Raw genomic sequence first — 22,771 nt, 5'->3', positions numbered from 1 at the left:
AATTAAATACAGGGAGGATGGGGAGCAGGGGGAATTAAATGGTGATGAAAGGCCCCGTGTCGCCAGAGTTCATTCCGTGGGGCAGCCCCTAGTCTCTGGGAGGGGCCCCAGCACTCACCCTGGCCACTGCTTTGCAATGTCACAGCTGGGGCTACTGGGTGCTCAGCACTTTTGAAAATTTAGGCCACTTATTTAGGTGACTAAAAGTGGATTCAGGGGACTGGCTTTAGGCATCTGCATTTGAAAATCTTGGCCTGAGTGGCTTTAAGAAGGTGCAAGTCTGGCCAACCTCTGCTTTTCCTGCCCAGTGGATCCCCAATTGACATCCAAGAAGGCAGTGTGGTCTAGTGGGTAGGCCCCTGGACTGGGCTTCCATTCTCAGCTCTGTTCTCTTGATGTTTTTGGAGAGCACCCAGCACAAGCCTGATTTCAGTTAGGGCCTCTAAGTGATACTGTAAAATGTACCACCAAGAGGGGATGCTTTGTCCCTAAGGGTGCTCAAGGGAGCCTGTTCACCACCTTATTCCCCCCATAAGTCATTGTTCAACTAATAGCTTTGGGTGAGTGAGTCACTGCATGGTGGGGGTTGTGTATGTAAATGCAAACAGGGGAAATGTAGAAAGAAAGAGATGAGATGAACTGGATGAACCTTAAGACATTCTCCATTAATCACTTTGCCTGCTCAGAGATGGGACCTTCTTTGTCATTCAGGGTCATTGGCACCTGGTTTGAAGAGAAGTGATTCAAATGGTTGTTCTGGAAGCTCAGGCTGGGCTTTGCACATGAGGCCAAAGTCATTGCTGTCAACGAGCCTCTAATTTAGGCTCTGCAACTCTGGTATTTCCATAAGGCAACAGCCAGTCAGGCGCAGATCCAGGGGTGGAGCCATATCACGAGTGGCTGGATTATCGGTTGGCCAGTTGAGCTGGGAGATGCACTGGGAGCAAAGACTTTCCGTAGTTCTCGTAACAGAAGATTCACGTCCATATAATGGGAAACGATTCCCCAGACACTGGATGGAAAGAAAATAAGGGAGCTATTGAATCTGCTGCCATTCAAATAATTGAACTGGCCAGTTTACAGAGTTTCCATAACTCAAGCCAGGGGGATCCTTAGTCCAGGGAATTTAATACCATGGCTGCTAAAAGCCCTGGGACTTTGACTTCAGTGGAGCAATGCTGATTTGTACCCTTGGAGGATACGACTCTCCAGCCTCCTTCCATTTGAAGCCAAGAAACTTTCCTCTGTAGCATGTTGCAATGCAAACATTTCAGTGTTGTGCTATCACATGAGAACTGGGAAACAAAATTGACCAGAAACTAAAAAAGATTAATCTCTTTTCATTGGCTGTGTGGAGAGAAACACAGGGGGAAAAGGGAAACAAAAGAGTATTAAATACTGAAAATGAAATTAGCTTTTGCCACTCCTTTCAGTTTGACTGATCTACGGTGCTTTTTTGTAACCCAAGGTGTGGATATTGTTCTCTAAAAGCACCATGGACCAGATCCTCAGCTGATGTAAATCAGCATCTGGTCCTTTATTTTTTAACCTGATGGTGTCCTTTTAAAAGATTTTACATACAGTCTGGAGGATGGGCTGGGTTAGACTTTTAAAAATACTCTCTCTGCCAATTTCCTTGCTGAAAGCTCGGATAAGGAACAGTGTCCCCCCGTGAGCAATGCCATTCTACAGCTGGCCACGCTGGTTGGTGTGGCCTATGCAATCCTATTAGTATTTCCCACCAAATTTAATGAGCAAGGGATTAATTATGCCGCCTATGTTGGTTTTGCAGCCTCACCTTGTGCTCAGATACCTTGGCATTTCATTAGTTCAGTACAGCAGAACAACTTTTCCCTGAGTCTTGCTCATTATTTTGTTGTGTTTGGTGTGCGTGCTACACATGGTTGGAGTTTGTTCTTTGGAAGGAGATATGGGACACATTTCCAGGCGAAGGAGAGAGCTGTGCACTGCAGGTCACCAACCCTACATTCTAACAAGTGTAATTAAAAGGACTTACTCCATTATCCAATTCAATTACAGGCAAATTGCTGGGTAAACAAGGAGAAAGGAAGCCCTGGGTGAACCCATGTGACTGAAGTAGCCCTTTGGATCTGATCTTTTCAACCTTATTTATGTAAATACGTTTGCCAAGTCCTCTCCGTCAGGTTCTTTTTGAAGTTCCCCAGATCTCCCAGCACCGCTTAGTAATAGAGCTGAATGGATGATTTACCACAAATAATTTATCTGACCATTTTTGCCTTTGCTTTGCTTCATAAACAGATCATGCAGCCCTCGTGTTGATTCATTATTCAAGAGTTTCTTTCAAGGGACGAGTTAGCAACCTGCAGATGTCTCATGAAGAATTTGCTACAGTTCGTCCTGGTTTGGTGAAGTCATCTGGTAAGGTTTCTGCTCCTCGATTAGATGCAAAGTAAATATTACCATTGCGTATACATTTCTGAATTTAGTGTGCAGTAACAAGGCTCTCTGGCCCTTTAATGCAGGTCACAGGTCTAACAGAGTCTAGTTTCAGCTCAGGAAAGAGGCTGAGAACTGTCGTCCCCAGGTGAATGGGGAACTGTAGGCTTGAAGCAAGGAATGCTGGGGAAAGGGCAATGCTATACGTAACCTCGCTTTGAGAGCGAATGGGCAAAACCAGTAATGGAGGTCCCAGCTGAGAGGAAACCAGGAAAGGAGCCTGTGAAAAGCCAGGGAGGAGTCCCAAGAAACAGACAGTGGAATGAAGAACCAATGCATCTAATAGTTGCTGCAGCACTGAAGGGGTTAATTGATCTCAAGATGAAGAACTCAAAACTCAGAAAGTATTTGTCTTCCTTTCTGAAACACTCTAACCCTCAGCCAGCCAGCACCCTAGTTGGGGGGGCTCAGCCCTTTGGAGGATCAGATTTAGGGTGCATTATACCTATTAATGTCCGAGTGTGTGTGTTGTCCCACTGTGTGCTTTCATCCTGCAAGTAGCCTGAAACCTAGTTTGTTTTTTGTTGTTTTAAGATATTGATCTTAAATTAAGAGAAAGAGAGCATGCTCAGCAGAGCAATCGCCCATGTCCGCCCTCCCCACCTCCACTCCATGCGCACAGCTCATGTTCCCTCTCTGTACTGCGGTGCTGAGGCCCCCTTAAGGCATCTCACCTAGGGTCCCTCCCAGTGCTTGAAGCATCCAAACTAGTCAATCTGAAAATTTAGGACCAGAGCAGTGGTAACTAATGACTGATCACCCCCATTTAAACACAATCGCAGAGTAGGTGCACGCTGGCCAGTCTCTGCAGAGCAAATATCCGGGTTGTGATTCTGAAGGCAGACGTCAGGAGCTGTCTGAATGAAGTGTGGTTGAGCCACTGTGTTAGGCACACAGTATCGAAGTGAGTTAGCCCTGTACCTACTCACAGACCATTAAATCAAATCTTTGCTTCAGTAACACAGGCCTGCCCAAGGCCTGATTACTCATTGCTTAACAAGTGCATTAGTGTAAATCAAGAGGCATGTTTCAATTATCTAATAGAAGAATTATTGATCCACTCGCTCATTCTGGATGTTCAAATGGTCCAGTAGGAGGAACAATATTTGTCTAGCTGTAAAAAACCCCAACCTTGAAATACAGTTTTATGTTTCAGTTAGGTCGTATTTGGAGAACAGTTGCAAGATGCCTTTATACAGGCAGCTGTGGTCAAACTATAATGCATACCTGAGTTACCTGGAGTCTACCAGCTGACTTCTGCTTCTGTGATATTTATTGTCCCTCTCTGTGCATGTCTTTTCACTGGGGATGGGACCAGAACTAGCTGGGAATTTTTTGAGGAAACTTTTTTTTTTGGTAAAAAAAAATAGCAATTCTTTGAAACAAAAACATTTTGCAGGAAAGGGTTGGTTTTGACAACGTTTGCGACTTGAAACATTTTTGGGGAAAAAAAGTTTTGAAATGGTCAAACCATTTTGTGTCCTCATTTTCTAAATGAAAAATTCCAGTTTTCTGGGTCAAAATGAATTTTTGTTTAGAAACTGAAACTCATTATAGTAAAAAAAAAATTTAAAATGGAAATTAAATAAATGAAAAGTTTCAGTTGATCCAAACCTTTTATTAATGATTATTATTAGAAGTATTTATTATTTATTATTCTCTCACAAAAATTTGAAATTTTGACTTTCCATCCTCATTTGGGACAGGAAAACGTTTCAGTTGTTTCTTCCCAGTTTGAGGTGGGACAAATTTTCAAACTGCTCTGTTCAGATGTCAATAGCAAACTTTCTCCAGAGCTTGAGTACGGCCCAATTTTGGGAAGGTGTTGAGCACACCTCATTCCCCACTGATCTGAAATGGAGTTCACATGCTGAGCATTTTGTGGGTTTTACCTGTCATAGTAGAAGTACAATGAATATAGAATCTTTTGTGTAATGGTTCTAAGTCTAGGCCAGCAGCCAGGTTTGAATGCAGCCCCTTTGGCTCTGGAAGCATTAGTTGCGACCACTTGAGTAACTCCATTATCTGACAGGACTTATAGGCTCTTATCTGGACAAGCCACTAGAAGGGGACATCAAATGAACTGTGTCAACGTGGGTTGCACCTACACTCTGGTGTTGATGGAAAATTCTGCAGGAACATGCTTTGTCTTCTTTCATATCTGTAAAGTGCTTTGGGATCCTTGGATGAAAGCTGCTGTAAAGTGCAAAATATTAGTATTCAAGTCAGGCAGTGCAGTCTAGTGGTCACCACAAGAGAATTTCAGTCAGGATTCCTAAATGCCATTCCTGGCTGTATCACTGACTCATTCTGTGACATTGCAGAAGTCACTTTGCCTTTCTGTGCCTCAGTTTCCCACCTATCAAATCGGGTAAAATAGCACCCAAGTCTCCGAAGGATTGCGAAGCCTAATTAGTGTTTGTAAAGTGGTCTAGATCCTGTCAAAGACAATAAAGATGTGCAAAGTATTATTATTTAGTTTGGGTAACATCCCGAGTTCCCAGTTTCCAAACTGGCACATCCTGTGAGTCAGCTGATAGATTGCAAGAGACCTTGTTGATTTTTCTTTCATTCCACGTTTGACTTTTCTGCATTCATGATCTGGGATGTGTCAGGTCTTTGAAAAGCACAAACTCAAATGTACAGAGCCTTGGGCATCTCGTTTGTAAAACAACATCCTGGAAAAGAGCTAATGCAAAGCAGAAAGTTATTCTAAAGCATCTGCTTTGTGTCCATTTTCTTTTGGTCACTGTGCAAATTGCAAATGCAGGTTGTTCCTTTCCCCCCTCTCACAGATAAATATGGGGGTATTATAGAAACTTTAAACCCATTCTGGGCTCTGCTCAGTATTTAAAAAAAAGCTGCTCAGTTCAAATGTCAGTCCCTGGCTTTGGCTTTAATTAAATAGGTTTGTAACCTTCACTGACAAGCAAGGGTCTTTGGTAAGTTGCAGACTGTAAGGAATCCTTTTCAGCCTAAGAAGGATGCCAAATAAAATGTCACTCATCTCCCCTACGAGAGAGCTCTCTCTAGATTTAAAAATAAATACACAAATAAAGTTGTGCCACCTGGAGAGCTGTTGATAGCACTTTTCTAGGGCCAAGGGAAGCTTGGATTAGAAATTGAAGCAATCGTGCATCTGGCATATGCAGTCTTGGTGGTGTGAAGATCTAGGGGCCTGATTCTCCATGGGCCGTGTGCAGCTATTTACACTGGTGCAATGGGGGTGTAAAATGCAACCACTCTGACTAGGTAGAGATCTCACACCCCCTTTGCACTGGTGTAAGCATCTACACAAAGTGCAAGGCCGTGAGGAATGAGGCCCTACCTGTCCCACAGGCGTTTTCCTGAGGGCATTTCATTGAATAACACTGAGTCTCTGTTTATAAGGACTCAGCTGCAATTGGAAGCCTGCAGAATTGTGTATGTAGATCCTGACTGGAGTATTTTTGAGTATCTGGGGGGTTATAGGATGGAGGTGAATGTCAGCCATTAGCAAGGGAATCACACAATCAGTTCACTCATTCTACAGCAGATGACAACTCCCTCTGAACTCCATCCGACGTGTAGCAGCCCAGCCCATGAAAGAACGAACAAAAGAAAGATGAGAACACTGTGCAGTGCTGTGCTGCCATCAGACAGGGTGCTCCTCTCCTCTTCCCATTGCGCAATCTCGCCAGGAGGAGGGAGAAGAAGAATGTTTTGCTGCATGTAGCTAACCTGCTGGCATCTGGCTGCTAAATGAATCTGACCCATGTCACTGTTTTCATGTTCCACTTATTGCATACATGAAAATCCCTGGGAAAGAAAATGAGATCAATTTGCAATGAACGGGAGGCACAAAGCAGCAGGCTCATAGTGTTGTTTTATTAGAAATGAGTCTGTCCGTCTTTTAAAAAAATTTTAGGCACAGGAAGCCTTTAAAGTGCCATAAAGGGTTTAGGGTTAGAGATGGGCCCAATCCTGCACCAGACATGAAAGGTTTCAGAAGAGCTCAGCTCCAATTTAGGCACCACATAAGCTTTGGATGTTGAGCTCTTGGGAAAACGTGTCCATAAGCCTCCCAGTGGGACCTGCGGGATGGTGAGCACATTGTGAAATCTGCTACTCGGGATGTTTGGATGCAGCGTTTTGATTCAAGCCTATGTTTGCATGAATGTGCAGCTCACTCCCCAGTCTCCGGACAGCACAGGGGACGTGGGCTTTGTTCAGATAATCGAGAGGCCAGGAGGGGCAGTGCAGGGAGTGTGACCACCTTGCTCCCTCATTCCCGTGATGATGGCAGCAGGTCTGCAGGGGGTTCCCAGCACTGCTGCAGGAGCCGTTCAGCAGCTGGATGGCCTTGCCGCAGCTGCGGTCTCTTCTCTCTCATCCAAACCTCCCCATTATCCGAATCCCTTCCTCTTCCCCAGGAAACAAAGAACGGATTTCAATAATGTGGAGGTTCAGCTCATAGGGTTTGGGAAAATTGGGAATAGACTGTATTCCCACGTGGGCCACACACACTTTTCAGGATGATTATCACAGTATTTAAAAAGTGAAATCTAATTTTTAAAAAATGAAGAATATTTCAGCCAGCTCTAGTAGGGACAGGTTATCATCCCTATTTTACAGGTAGGGCAGAGAGAAATTAGGTGACTTGCCCAAGGTTACATGGTGTGTCTGAGGCAGGATTTAAACCCAGAGCTGCTAAGTTCTAGTCCCACATCAGTGTCTGACCCACAAGACTATCCTGCTCCTCAGCCTTCCTGTTGTCTTTTTGCAGGGAGGCTTTGTTTGTGACAGTGTCCGACTCAAGTCTTTCAGGGCTACCCAACAATAACGCACCACCAGCCCCTGGATGCAGCTCTTCTACGAATAACTCTTCGCAGCATCATTAGCCATTCCCTCTGGATGGCTCTTTCATCACCTGCTCACTATTCATTTGTTAATGGCATGATAAATTTCAGGTTAAAAGAATAAAAACAGGGCAAGAATTACATTTGTACTGGCCTGTTAACATTGCTGCTGTTCTCTTGATGGAGTAGAACTAGCAAGATCAGTCAAACACCAGAAGTTCAGGAATATTGACCTTCTCCCGAAGCAAACTAACCAGAAATTGTTTATAGCTGTTTAAAGAGGGTGGTTGGCACTGTGTCAGATACACACAGTGAGGAGGGGAGGCAAAAGAAAGATACACTCAGATGGAAAACAGGTCACTTGGCACTTGGGAGACTGTGGATAAGATTCTCAGTCACATGGACAGAAATGCAGACTAACTCCGCGGACTTCAGAGGAGTGACTGGATTGACAGAGCAGAATCTGGCTCTCTGGGGTATTCAGTTACAAGCCTAGTTAAGGGCTAGAATTAACAGCAGAGGAGTCTGTGAAGATATTAGGAGTTGGTAACTATTATAAAATCATAGAAATGTAGTGCTGGAAGTGACCTTGTGAGATCATCTGCCCCATTTCTCTGTACTGAGGAAGGACCAAGTAAACCTAGGCCATCCCTGACAGGTGTTTATCTAACCTGTTCTTAAAAACCTCCAATGATGATTCCAGAATCTCCCTCGGAAGCCTGTTCTGAAGCTTAACAATCTTTGTAGTTAGAAATTTTCCCTCATATCTAACCTAAATCTCCCCTGTGGCAAATCAAACCCATTATTCTTGTCCTGACTCCAATGGACATGGAGAACAATTGATCTTAGGGTTGTTGGGTTTTTTTTAAATAACAGTTTTCAAATATAGTACGAGTTGTTATCAGGTCTCCCATCTGTTTTCTTTTCTCAAGACAAAACATGCCCAGACTTTTTTTTAACTTTTCCTCATAGGTCACGTTTTCTAAACCTTTTATCATGGTGGCTCTCCTCTGGACTCTCTCCAATTTGTCTACATGATTTCTAATGTGTGGAGCCCAGAACTGGACACAGGACTCCAACTGAGGCCTCCCCAGTGCCAAGGGCAGTTGGACAATTACCTACCGTGTCTTACATGCAACACTTCTGTTAATACACCCCAGAATTACATTTGCCTTTTTCGCAACTGCGTCAGATTGTTAACTCCTATTCAATTTGTGATCTACTCTAGCCCCTGGATCCTTTTCAGCAGTATGACCACCTAGCCAGTTATTCCCAGTTTGTAGTTGGGCATTTGAATTTTTCCTTCCTAAGTGAAGTACTTTGCACTTGTCAGGTTTCAGAGTAGCAACTGCGTTAGTCTGTATTCGCAAAAAGCTCACGAAAGCTTATGCTCAAATAAATTTGTTAGTCTCCAAGGTGCCACAAGTCCTCCTTTTCTTTTTGCACTTGTCATTTTGAACTTCATCTTGTTAATTTCAGACCAGTTTTCCAATTGTCAAAGTCATTTTGAATTCTAATCCTGTCCTCCAATGTGTTTACAACCACTCCCAGCTTGGTGTCATCTGCCAATTTTATAAGCATACTCTTACTCCGCTATGCAAGTCGTTAATGAAATTATTGAATAGTGCCAGACCAGGAATGACCTTTGATGAGGTTCATGGCAATGCCACCAAGGTTATTCCTGTTTCAGGAAAGATGACTCAACACTTCATAATGTATCATGGTAAAGCTTTCCTTGCTCTGAAAGGAGTGCTAAATGCTCTGCCTTACCACGTGGCAGACCTCGCTTTTGATTCTGTTATATTTCCATACTGAAAGAGCAAAGGGTAGGCTTGCAGTCCAGAATGGCTTCATTTCTATACTGGCATCCAGACAAAGTGTGTCTAAAATGCTACCATCAGTGTGAGTGGAAACTTCCACTTGCTAGCCTTCATTTGCACAGATCTGACAACCCACTCATTATGTACACATGTAAATGACTACACAAGGTGCAAGGCAGTGGAAAAATCGAAGCCATCTGTACAATGCAGATCATGAATAAAGCTGGCTGAAAATTTTTTGCTGAAACAGATTTCTGTCAGAAAATGGCATTTTGACAAAACCAATTTTTTTTTTGCAAAATCATGTCGATTTTGATTCAATTTTGTGTTGCCAAAAAAAAAAAGAAAAGGAAACTATTTTTTTAAATGTTACTGTGTCCTGTTTCAAAATGTTCAGAATGGAATGTTTCAGTTTTTCATTTTTGAAATGTCTTGTTGTTTAGAAGTTGACTTTATTTTATATATAAACAAGTTCAAAGTATATTAAAATGGTTGAAACCAAAATGAAACATTTCAAATGTATCAAAAGGAAACATTTCAGTTGGTCCAAACTGAAACTTTAATCAGAATTTTCTTTCATGAAAAATTTCAGAATTTTGGCTTTTTTCTCCCCGAAATCTTGAATGTTTTTGTGAAATGGAAAATCCACTTTCTGACCAGCTCTAAGATTGATACTTACCCACCTTTATGAAGAGTGCCATATAAGTGCTAGTATCAATAAAAACAAAAACAAAAAACCCTTTTCAAATGTACTGGACAAATTGTTCTTCCCAGAGAAGGCTGCATAGTGGTATGAGGGTAGTGTACAGTAGGTATTTAACTTGGTGTGCTTAACAAGGGGCACTGTGGCTATATAGTTGCATTATGTCATGACCGGTGTGGAATTAACCATACCTAGCCAGCCTGCCATTTGTCTTATGGCCAAAGGACACAGGAGGCTGTTTGCAGAAGCAACTATGCTCATGCTGGTTCTCAACTGCCTCTTGGACTTTAAGAAAAGGAAAGCTTATGCTCTAATAAATTTGTTAGTCTCTAAGGTGCCACAAGTACTCCTTTTCTTTTTGCGAATACAGACTAACACGGCTGCTACTCTGAAACCTTGGACTTTAAGGGGACTCTGTTACTGCCCCAAAGCATATAAGGGCAAAATGCAGTGTGACATATTAACACAAAAAAGCTAAAAATGTTAGAGGAGAAAAGTAGGTATGATATGATATCAGCATGAACCGCTGAGAATCAAGAAGCTATTTATGAACCATTTACTTACATAGTCCTAAAAAGGCGCTAAGGCTGTACATGAAAATAGGTCTGTGATTGAAATCAAGTCCTAAACACAATATAATTGTGGGGATAGCTCATGGAGAAAGATGTAAGCAGCTAGGTACTCCGTTATTTCAGAAATAGACCCAGTGCCCTTTCTGTGGATGGAGGTGATGCTGGCTTGGGTATTGTTATTTTCAGATAATGGAGGAGGAAGATACAAGAAGAAATGTCAGCCCACAGAGCTCCTCTTTCCATTCTGAACTAACCAAGCATCCTGAGTATGCAAAATCAGCCTAGAATATAATAGGAGTCGTCAGCAAGGTTCAAACCATGAGCTTTCAGAACCACAGCACAGATCTTTGCTACTTGATCTGAAGTAGCAACACCATTAGCTAGTAGCAGTTATAGGTTGTTGTCCTATATTTGAACAGGCTACTGGGGGAGGGGGGAATTGACCCATGCATTGCCTAGCATGTTACAAGGCTGGAGTTAACTTGTTAAATTTTTCTATACGCCAATTTAATGCTAGACTTTGTCTCTTTAACCTAAAGTTAAGAGTCTCTCAGATTAAACCAAAGTAAAATCTTCTATGAGAGAGCGATGCTGGTAGTTCATTAGCTGGGACTGTCCCTTCTGAATCAGTAATGACTCTGAGCTAAACATGTCACTAGGGGTTGCTTTGAGGCTGGAGAGCCTGCCTCTATGATGAGAAGTAAATGTTCTAACTTGTTAACTTGTAAAGTTATTCAAGATCCCAGACAATTAAGAGTGTTAACTGACTTTCAGACCAAACTCCAAATGGGGTAATTACATTCTGCCTCTTTATGCCCCTACTGCTGGCAGTTTTGTCTGATTCTCATTTCCTGACCTCAATGCTTGTTCATAGTGTAGCACTACTGGGAGTCACCAGATGGTGCTAATTTTTCAATATGCGTGTTAGATCTGTTCATCTGAAAACACCAGAGTTAGATCTTGGAGAAATGTGTATTGTCAACCACGATGCATATATTTTAGCTGCTGAGCATATCACGGGTGAAATTTGTTCTGCTTTAATTTTTCTGACCAACAATGCTCTCTTTCGCAGTGTCTACTTCCTGCAAGCTATACCAACGCTAGCAAGCCAAATGTGACCCAGGACACAGACGTTGCACTGGTTTAACTAAAGGTGTGGCAAGCTAAACTGATGTAAGGAAGGTTTAAAAGGATATACAAGTATCCACACTAAAGCTGCACTGGTTTTAGTAAATTGATTCCACATCCCACCTTTAGTTAAGCTGCTGCAACTTTTGTGTTTAGGACCAAGTATTTGTGTCAAAACATTGCACAGTGCTGCTGGAGGCTGTTAGACAGTTGTTGCATTCCACACGAGAGGTGGCTGCCCTTTAATGGCTGGTGAAATTAATCCTTGTAGATCCTTTATTTCTCAGATTTGTTGGGATGAACATAATTCATCCATGTTTCTAAAGCACATGAAAGGAGCCAGAGAAGTATTAGGGATATGGCAGAAAACTCAAGCAGGAGGAAGGGAGCATGGAGCCTTCATGAGAATCAAATGCATTCCAAAGCATGACTTAATCACAGAAAACTAATTCATATAATGAAGGCAGCAGAAGAGGGTGAGATGGCAGAAGCAGGGACTTCTGAAAACACACCAATTACAAAAAATAATGTAATCCGTATTAGTCATTTCAAATGTCAATACACTATTTGTAAAGTGAAAAGGAGTACTTGTGGCACCTTAGAGACTAACAAATTTATTTGAGTCTCTAAGGTGCCACAAGTACTCATTTTCTTTTTGCGAATACAGACTAACATGGCTGCTACTCTGAAACCTATTTGTAAAGTGGTATCTTTGTCATTGCAGTCTCTACGGCATGGCCTGTGCAACCTGCTGCAACAAACTGCAGAGAGAGAGTGAATTGCAACGCAGCTTATGTGAAATTGCTGCAGAGAGACATGTTTCGTTTTGCCCAGATGAAAAACTACCTAGTCCCAGAAAAAATATCAAGATAAACATGGGTCCTTGGTAGTTGCCGGACCATGCATTAAACAGGCAATAAATACAGAGATAAGGGGGAAAAGCCACATATTGAGGAAGGTGAATGTGCCTTTAAGTAAATTGGTGATCACCCCTTAATATCCAGTGCTGCCAGGCACTGGACTAATTTATCTCCCATTATACTCAGTAGAAGTGGAGAACACTCTTCAGTACATCTAGGATAATATTGCTTGAGTTTCCATTAATAACTTCAATCGAGCTTTAGTCAAGCCCAAGTTATTGGGCTCCATACATTAGTAATTGGCTGAAGTTCTAATGCCTGTGTTATGTCAGAGATCAGACGAGATGATCTGTTAGTCCCTTCTGTCCTTAAAATCTATGGAACCTGTTGATTAACTTGATTCCTTTACAATAGGCATCCCAGCAAAATGAATCTCTGGCAGGAACATCCCTGGAAAGAATTAGTTTTAAGCATATATTGCAGAATATTTATAGAAGGTGAATTTGAAATTCATAATCTTGGATACCCAAATCTGAATGTTACAGACATCCAGTCACGAAGCAGAAGCACTAACCTGTGGCCTAAAGGTCACAACAAATCAGGATGAATATCAAATATTCATAGCAAGTCCGTATGCAAACAACCTACAGGCCAAGAATTATTCAGAGGAGTTTTTCAGCAAATAATTCTGAAGAAATACACTGAAAACCCCATGATCTGTTTGCAAACAACTTATGACCAGAAAGAAACACAAATTCATCAGATAAGTTATTTGTTTGTTGCCAGTTAATAACCCAGACAACAATTTATTATCAGATATTTCATCTAGGCCATGGGCTTTAGGCACCTAAATACCTTTGAGGATTTGGGCCCTAGCAAGTTACAAAAGCAAGCCTCTGCTGTCAAGACAGAGCATCCTCTTACTAGAAATTAGCCAGAACCAATCAGGCAATTCTCAAAACCCACCTGTCAGCACTCAAACTTTGGTGCTTTGGTTAAAATGGGATCCCGGTGAAGGCTACAATCTCCCCAACTCCACATTCCTGCTCCAATTTTGGTTTTGCAAAATAAACCCTCCCTCATTATCTCACTCTCTCAGACAGAGAGAGACACAAAAGTAAAGGCATTTAACCCTGCAGCAAGCTTGTATGTGTTTGTGACATCTCCTCCCATCCTGATTGTTCCTTATCTGTTTTTTTCCTGGCTTCTTTTATTATAGCTTTGCACCAGGCTGACCTTCGGACAGTTTGGAATCCCTGATTTCTCCATGCCATACCCTTTCCCTTTCCTTCCCTTGTTTTCTCCCTCCTACTTTAATTTTTATCTTCCTGTGCACAAAAAAAAAAAAGCTTGACATCTTCCATGATGCTAACAGCAAACTCATGGCTGGAGGAGGGGGGTCTAAATCTGAAGCCCTGGCCGTGGGCCCATTTCCTTTCAGCCTAGCAGCACAAAGGCAGTGGCTGGTGGGAATGTGTCACACTATGCAACTGCATGTACTGCTCCCTAGAAAGGTAGCCAAGCCAAAGGGGGCTCTGGGCCCATCATGCCACCTAGAGCCCGCTGTCTATGCAAAGGCGCTGCAGAGAACTTTCTCAGGTCCTGCAAGGCATAAAGAGATAAACAGGCTGCAGCCTGAAAAGAAGCAGGAAAGGGGCAGAAGAGGCTGAGCTGGCCTCGGTGTGAGAATGACAGACTAGTGTGGGTTTGGACATTCAGTTCAGAGTAGCAGCCAAATTTTCCAAGGGTGCTGCATCGTCTTACCTCCCTACTTCTTAGTCCCACTGTGTGATCTCCCCACACCCCGCTGGAGACAGCAGCTGTGGGGTACCTCCCCAAGAACTCTCCTAGGATGGAATCTGCCCCAGGTATCATTCTGGGGAGACTCTGCTCACCCACCATCCATCTGCAAATACCCTCCCCCAAGCCCTCAAAGCAGCACTGGGGTGTTGGGGGGTGACACCCATGCATTTTTCCTGCTTCCCCCTATGAGCAGGAATCGTCTGAGATTGAGGCTCCGTCTGTATCAGGACAGGCATCTCCAATGCAGCATGTTGTCTAAAGTAGACAAGCCCTGTGTTAAATCCAGTGCATCTGAATCGCATGCCCCCTTCCCTCCCTAAAAACTCTAATCCTCCCCATTAGCCGTTTCCACACAATGTTTAATTGTGCTGAATGCCTCTGAAATCAGGACTGCGCAAAAGTGATATGCACCATGTCATGGCTGTCTCTAACTTTCTTTCTTTCTTTCACTTCTACTCCTTTTTCTCTTCTCAGCACTTTTCCCCACAGCAGCCCAGAAAGTGGCATCTCTCTCGCTCCCTGCAATGCTGCTGGGTGTTTGATAATGTCCTGGCAGCTTTATTCCTTTCCAGTTTGTTCCATGTGCAGTTTCACTGGTGGAGAAATTGTTTATCTCCCTCCACATCCCCTCCCAGGCTCCCTATAATTCTTATTTCATGTGCACTCCAAGGTTATAGGTTAACAGACACTCACATAAGAGTGCAGTCTGTGACTCAGAACAGAGTGCTGGTTAAGAGCATAGAGCCAGAGAATTAGCTAATGGGAATATGGGGGACCTGGGAGGCAATAGGTATAGGCAGATGTTCTCAGCTGGCTGGATTTGCCATGAATCTTTCCTTGTCTTTTTCAGATCTCCTAGGTTGCTAATAGGGAAGCCATTGTTAAATGGTTATTCCTTCATCTTGGCTCTATGGGTACAAACGCTGGCCACATTTCACCTATTATTTCCTTTTGTGCCTCAGTCAGGGAATAAAAGCAGTATTTGAAATTCCAACGCTAGGTATTTAGCAACTCATATTATTTCCCCTTGAACTAGAAATAGTTTTTCTGGACAGCAGGAAAAGAAAATGAACCCAAATGATGGCAGAGGCTGAAAGTTTAACCTGCACCTGCTAAGCAAGCAACTAAAGAAATGCACCAATTTGCAACCCACTCAGGGGTCTTATGACCATCTTTGTTGGTATCAGTATCCGATGTACCAAATAAATGTCATCCTCTACCCAGCCTTCCTTTCAGTAGCTCAGAATAGAGGATTATAACTAAACTTGCCAGGAATTGTCCCTGGTGGCATGGTTTGGGGGTGCTTTGGCAGAGCTGTTATCCCTTTCTCATGAGAAATAATTGTCAAATTGTGACTTTGGGATAAACTGCAGGGGATAGTGGACCTGATCCCAAGCCCATTGTCACCAATGGAAAGACTCTTCGACTTCAGTAGGGTTTGAATCAAGCTTTTCTCATGTGGAACTATTTCCTCTACATTACTACCAAGCCAGTGCCCGGTATGGTGGTAGGTGGCTCTGTGGCTGTTTGTTTTGTACCATCTTTTGGGTGAGGTATTAAACTAAGGTCCTATCTGTGACCATTAGAGGTTGCATCCTAGTACTGGATTTTTTTCAAGAGTAAGGGCATGTGTCTAGTGGAATCCCAGCGTACCCACCCTAGCTTTAATCTAGCTAGCTCGCATCCTGGAGCAGTGAAGCGGTGCCAACGCAAGCTTCAGCCCAGCCGTACAAGCCCATCCGGAACACGGGGTAATTATTTGCAGGCCTACCCAACACTGCTGCATGCACTGCCACGGTTTCACTCCTCTGGGACCTGAGCTGGCTAGATTAATGTTTGCTTGGCTGTATCTACTCGCACTGTAATCACACCCTGTGATTGCAGTATAGACATACCATAAATCTAATGTCCTCTGAAATTCAAGGAAGCCACAATTCAGATTACAAATTCAGATTTGGTCTACACTGGGGAATTTAGAAAAAAAAAAGTGCTCACCTACAATCACTGTACAACTTGTATGAGTGTGTGCCGTAAGGACATCCGGTTCTGAGATCACTGAAACTCAGATATATCTGAGATCCAGGGCCATGAAAATCAGTTAAGAAAAAAAAAGAGTGGAAAGACAAATTGTAACAAATCTCACAAAATTTTACTAAAGCAAAATTCAATTCCCATGCATTATGCCTATTCACCCAAAGCATGGAAGTTGCATCCTTGACCATCTGGGCTAATAGAAATTGATGGACCTATCCCCCATGAATTTATCTAATCCTTTTTTGAACCGAGTTACACTTTTGACTTTCACAACATCCCCTAGCAATGAGTTCCACAGGTTGACTGTGCGTTGTGTGAAGAAGTAATTCTTGGGTTTGTTTTAAACCTGCTGCCTAAAAGTCCTATATCCATGGCACTTCCAAGAGTGCCAGAGACTCCAAAAAATCCCCAAATAACGGGGCCTCTAATAATTCCAAATATTCCAAAAGATTTGGGGTTTCTGATAATCTCAAAAGTCCTGGGGCCTTTAAAAATCCCCTAAATCTCTGGGGCAGGAAAAAAAATCCACAAAATCCTCTGTGACTAGCACTGCACATGGAGCAGATGTTTTCAGAGAATGATCCACGCTGACGCCAAGATCTCTTGATCAATGATCAGTGCACCACAGTAGCTCTCCGTGTCCTGTGGCTATCCTTGCTTTACTGCAGTTGAGTGTAAAATAGCTGCACTCCTGACTGGTTATTATTTTTATTCCCCATTGTATTTCATCTCCCTTTGGAATATATATGGGATGGCAGAGGCTCTCATAACCCAAGGGAGAGAGGGGATTTATGGCTATCAGACAGTGTTTAGTACAGATGTGCAGTACAGCAACCATCAGTTGCCAGAATAGCTCAGGAGATATACATCATGGGAGAAAGTTGTCTGCAATTAATTTTCAGAGGGCTAAAACGTCGCCCATTTTAACAGCAGAGGAGTCTGAGAGAGCACAGAGGGTAATAAATCATTAATACTGGTGGGAGTTTTTATACACTTTGCAAAAGTGGTGTTACTTTTTTTTCTCACAACACGCAAACCACATTTTAACCCATTTAAAGGCTCTTTGTGCCTTTAATGATCAAAAACTTCAAAACATCTCCCAGCTAACTTGATTTTTAAAAAAAGAAAATCCCTAAAATGTATTTCATCCAGTCCATAAGAAAGATACCTAATGACAACAGTGGTCGTGATTTCAGCCACAGCAGATGACTATTCTTATGGGTGGAGTTTGGAATTCTGGGAGGAGCTTGTATAGAAAGCAGTATTCCCATCACCCCACAAACACACACATTCTGAGCCCTGATTGTGAGAAGTTTGTAAAAGGATTTGGGGAGGTTGTTAAATTGTATTGTTGTTCTCTGCCATTGTTTTCACTTTAGCTAGTTTTCACTTTACTAGCCACCAAATTCAGAGCAAGTCTGGGTCTCCTCAACCTATAGATGGCAGGCAGCATTATCTATCTATCTATCTATCTATCTATCTATCTATCTATCTATCTATCTATGTATCTACTTCTGGTACATTGGTGAGTCACAGTCATATTTGAATCAATAACTTTTAAACAGATAAATAAATAACGGTCATCCCTATCCGACACAAGGTTCATTTGTCTTTAGAGCCTCGATTCATCAAAACACTGAAGCACGTACTTAACTGTTATCACATGCTCAAGTCCAGCTCTATTGAGCAGAGAACTTGAGCATTATTTTAATGGGACTTAAATGCCTGCTCAAATGCTTTGCTGAACTGGTTCCAAAGCACTGACGCATGTTTAACTTTAAGCATGTCCTCTGCTGAATCATGGCTTAAGGCTCTGATCCTAAAAGATCTTAGCATGCAAAACTCCCACTGACTTCTTAATGTGGGCTTGCAAGATTGCACCCCTCGGCTGAAAGGGACGTGACATTTCTAGCAGGGATCATCCAGGCTAAATTCTCATAGAGTATTTCCCAAAGCCCCCCAAACACTCTCTTCCACCACATGCTATAAAACTCCAGGGGGATTGAAAATATTTACCAGAGCTCTGCTCTGGACAACTCCAGCTGAATTTAAGCCCTGGCAACACCATTTTAACATAGCTGGTTTTACACCCCACTCCCCCCTTGTCAATAGCTTTTACACCTGCAACTAAGATAGTGTGACTTTAAAAAAAGCCCCACACACCTTTGCTCTGCAGTGCTAGATACACATTAATGTCACACTCTGGCTTTTAATGCTAGTAAAGTTGGCCATTACCTTTAAATTAATTATTATTTCCCTCTAATGTTGACAAAGCCCTTCCTATAATTAAACAGATCTACAAATCATTTTTTGTTTGTGCAAAGAAAGCAACACTGACCCCTCCTTTCCACTCCCCCACTGCATTTGCTTTTTAAATGAAAAATATAACATGCAGAAAAAAACATCTTAAAAGTCAGTCAGCCAGATCCACTGCTAGTGAAAATTGGCATTTCTCTGGAGCTACATCACATTACACCAGCTGAGGATCTGGGTCATAACACTTACGAAAATCAAAGAACTTCAACAGACTCATAACAGAAAATTTTACTGTCATATTTCTCTTTATTACCCTTTCCTCTGTGGCCATGATGGTATTAGTGATATTTCCATTTGTCAGTTTTCTGTATTTTGTTGTCCCATTTTCTGAAAAATGATTACAGAATGAAAAGTTGCTCAGGCCCCAGGTCCAGCAAAACCCTCTCAGAAATCGGTTTCAGACCGTTAATCAGTGGAAGGTGAGCAGGTGTTTGGGGAAACAAAAAGAGATGAAGAAAAATAATTTTATTAGACCTTTGTTTTAATATAAGGAAATGATTGTTACTGCATGTTGGAGGAGGCAGAATACAGACAGCTGCCAAACAGGAAGGCAGCAGTTTTATCTGTCAAGGGCCCAAAGACTTTGAAATCAAAAGAAAGCAAAAGCAGTAATAAATATGCAACTGAGATGCTAACCTGGCAGGAAACAAAGCCATATTGCAGCTCATTATTTCCTAAATGGCTGAAACTTTGGGGCAAAGGCGGAAGGCTCATAACAGCAAATACCTTTTCAATTGAAAAGGGGTCCAGGCCAGTGCATGAAATTAATGAGATGGGACAGGGTCTATATAACTGCCTCAGACACCTTGACTGGCTATGCCAGATCTAAATGGATCTAGTTCAAAACAGCCCTCCTGGGTTATAAAGCCCTCTGTGGAGTGGCTCCAGACTCTATCACACCTATATATCTGTTGTAGGGTTTCATACTGCTACCTATCACCATACTATCTGAATGCTGTCCATGTAAAATCAATAGTAGTAGCTAAGTCCCTAGTTCTCTCTCTTTTATATAATACATTCGTGCTCTTTCCATTCCACTATCACTGGTTTCCTCTCTCTCCTTCATTCTGACATGTTAGTGTAAACCTTCTCCTCCGCAGCCCTGGATGTGCAGAACAGCATCCCTGCATCTCTTCATCACATCGACACTTCATTTCAGCCTAGCCTGAAAACCCATCTTTTTCTCTCTCACCAGCTTCTCTTCCCCTCACTCTTCTTCTTCTTCCGTGGCCTGTGTAACTCTTTAAATCATGTGAAGATTTGCTTGCAAGGGGTCATAAACAAATAAAGTTGCATTGAACTGGATTGAGATGAGGGACCCTGCCAGGGGAGCTGATCCGCTTCTCTCCCCCGATCCAATGCCCATTAATTAATCCAATGCCTCTTTAATACCAAAAGAATTTCCCTTTGACTCCAGAGGATGTGAGATCATTGCCCGGAATTCTCTTTTTGGGAGGGTTGGGGAGGGGGCTTCCAAACAGAAACAGAGGAAGTGGATGAGAAGAATCCATGATCCCTAAATTCCAGAGGTCCCGTCCCACTACCATGTCATTGATTGTGTGTGGCTGACACCCATTCCGTCTGGACAAAGGAACTAAGTGATAACCTGTCTGAGTTTGATCCAAGCTAGCATCTCTGCAGATCCGTTCTCATTCACATAAATGTCTCATCCTTTTCTGCAGCTCCCCAAGCTATTTGCCTCAATAGAATCCTGCAGGAGCAGGTTCCATGACAACGGGTGTGAGGCAGTGACTGAGAGAAGATACACACACACGCATTGCACAAAAAAGCACAGTACCAATAAGGTATGTCCAGAACTGCATCTCAGTATAAGAGACCTGTATGCAGAGCAGGGTGGCTGGCGGACTGGGCCTAGATTGCCTCTTGGTTAAATCAAACCAGTGGTGGTTGGAGATTTCAGGAGGGAGGAGTCATTACTTGTAAGGAAGGGAAGGAGCATGAGCTGGGATGGTACGGACCTTTCTAGCTTTGTACATAGAGTGTTGTAATGGGTAAAGGGGACATGGCACTCTCATGTCTGGCTCGGGCGGTGGGCACTAGTGGGTCCATGCTAACTATGCTGCCCCTTTCACCGCATCCGTGATCACCATTTTAGAAATTCAGTCTCTAGTGGGCAGCGCTTGTGTCTGGAAAGCACCCGCTGTGCTGTGGGTGCTACAAGGATCTAAACAGTAATTAATTGTTTTCTTTCTCTGACCAATTATTTCCATCTCCAGGTACAATAATATGCATCTGCGTTATGCTGCAGGAAAAGTACCGGCCTTTTTTTGTGGCCAAATGTTATGTCCAAAGTAGATTCTAACCCAATGACTCTCTGAAACTTCAGAGGCCAAAGGGGATATATAGGAAACTATGCAGCTCCTGGAAAACCCCTTTGTCTTGTTCATTAATGAGTTAGTGTTTACAAGAGATGCAAATATATCAGGAGTGTTGTATTGTGATTTCTCCCGCACCACCAGCTTTGTGTCTGTAACTAAGTCAGAGGAAAGAACACTGCCACACACTCACTGTTGTAAATTCTGCCTTAAGCTAGGGACTCAATAGGAAAATCCAAGCTTTCCCCCATGGGCACATAATGGATTAAAATATTCATCCAATAATGGATTAGAAAAATACCATCAAATTAATCAACTAAACTATATGGAGAATATTACCCTGGTTAAAATGATAGCATTAGAAGGAGCTTATTGTGTCATTGCAAACATCCCAGGGGACACGGTCATCACAACAAGTAAGCAAATTCTGTTGGTTTGTTATTAAAACAATGCACTGTTTTGTTCATAAGTGGCCATGTAAGACACAGGATTTAGAGGTTTCTCCAGTGCCAGGCTGATGAGATGCAATATTAAGAGCTGGACGAAATGTTCTTTTCACTGAAAAATGCAGATTGAGTGACACTGAAATGTTTTCTGAATTCATGTTGATTTTTCCAAGATTTTCATTTCAGGAGGGAAAAAAATCCAGAAAAACGGAGACATTTCAAAACACTTGAGGTTGGTCATGCTGAGGTTTTTGTTATGCTAATTACACTGGCAACTGACTCTTCTTTGTTGACTTCTCAACAGGCCCCTAAGTAACAACTGAGTGTATGTAATAGGATGTGGTGCACTGGCCGGTTGGGCATCTCGGAACCAGCATCTCCCTGCTTTCCCAAGTTCCCTGAGGCATACTTGCAGTGTACGGAGGTGCCGGTTCAATTCTATCCAGGACACTGAAGGACTTTAATAAACCAGACAGAGCCCATTTAATGTAGCTGTTCCTGTCATGAACTTTATGAGAGGCATAAGACAAAGCTGGATTCACAATGCAGCAATTTCTGAGAGTGCAAGGTGCCAAGGAGAGGCCTCCCCAAAGCTTGACCAGGTGAGTTGCAGTGGCTCTGAATTGGTTTCTTAATCTGAGAGAATGTAACTGGATGGACAGATCAGAGCAAAAGAATGCATATGGAACTAAAGTTTTCCTGAGGCCCTGAAATGTTCTGGTAAGTTTTTCTTTAATGTTTCGACAGAAGTCTTTAATGCTTCCAGGTTTCGGCAAGGGAAAAGCTGTGTTATGTATTTATCTGCTCCTCCTCCTCCTCATCATATCTGAGCACCTCTCAGTTGTGGTTGGGGCTCCCCTTGATGGCAGTCATTCCTGGATTTCATCCTCACTACCCCCTTGGGAGGCAGGACAGTATAATTCCCATTTTATGGATGAGGAACTAATGCACATGGTGTGACTAAGCCAGATATTGAGCCTGAGTCTCTTGAGACTGACCATCCTTCCTTCCTTTCCTTGCAGCAGGAAAATATGTCACCTTTTGCTCTCTTCTTGTGAGAATCACTGATAAGTGAAATCCATCCATAGGCACTAGGCCTGTGAAGGACTTAAGTCTCTCTCCGGGTTTAAGTAGACCATGGGGGATGTCCGAGTTTTGTGCTGGCATCTGGCCAGGGTGAATCACCATGAAGCTTGTAATGTGCTCTGGGGATCTCACACAGAAGGCATCACAAAGTATCAGTAATAAATAATAAAAAATTTGTTAGTCTCTAAGGTGCCACAAATACTCCTGTTTTTTTTAAAGTATCAGTAGTCACCCTTCATTATTACTCACCATATATTGCCCAGTCTCAAGGAGAAACACTTGCATTTAAATATAAATATCTTGCCATTTATTGGGTGGAAAAGACCAAGCAGACAAAACACACTGTGTGGC

The sequence above is a fragment of the Dermochelys coriacea genome, chromosome 19, assembly GCF_009764565.3.
Source record: "Dermochelys coriacea isolate rDerCor1 chromosome 19, rDerCor1.pri.v4, whole genome shotgun sequence".
Lineage (NCBI taxonomy): Eukaryota > Metazoa > Chordata > Testudines > Dermochelyidae > Dermochelys > Dermochelys coriacea.
This window is presented reverse-complemented; position numbering follows the sequence as displayed.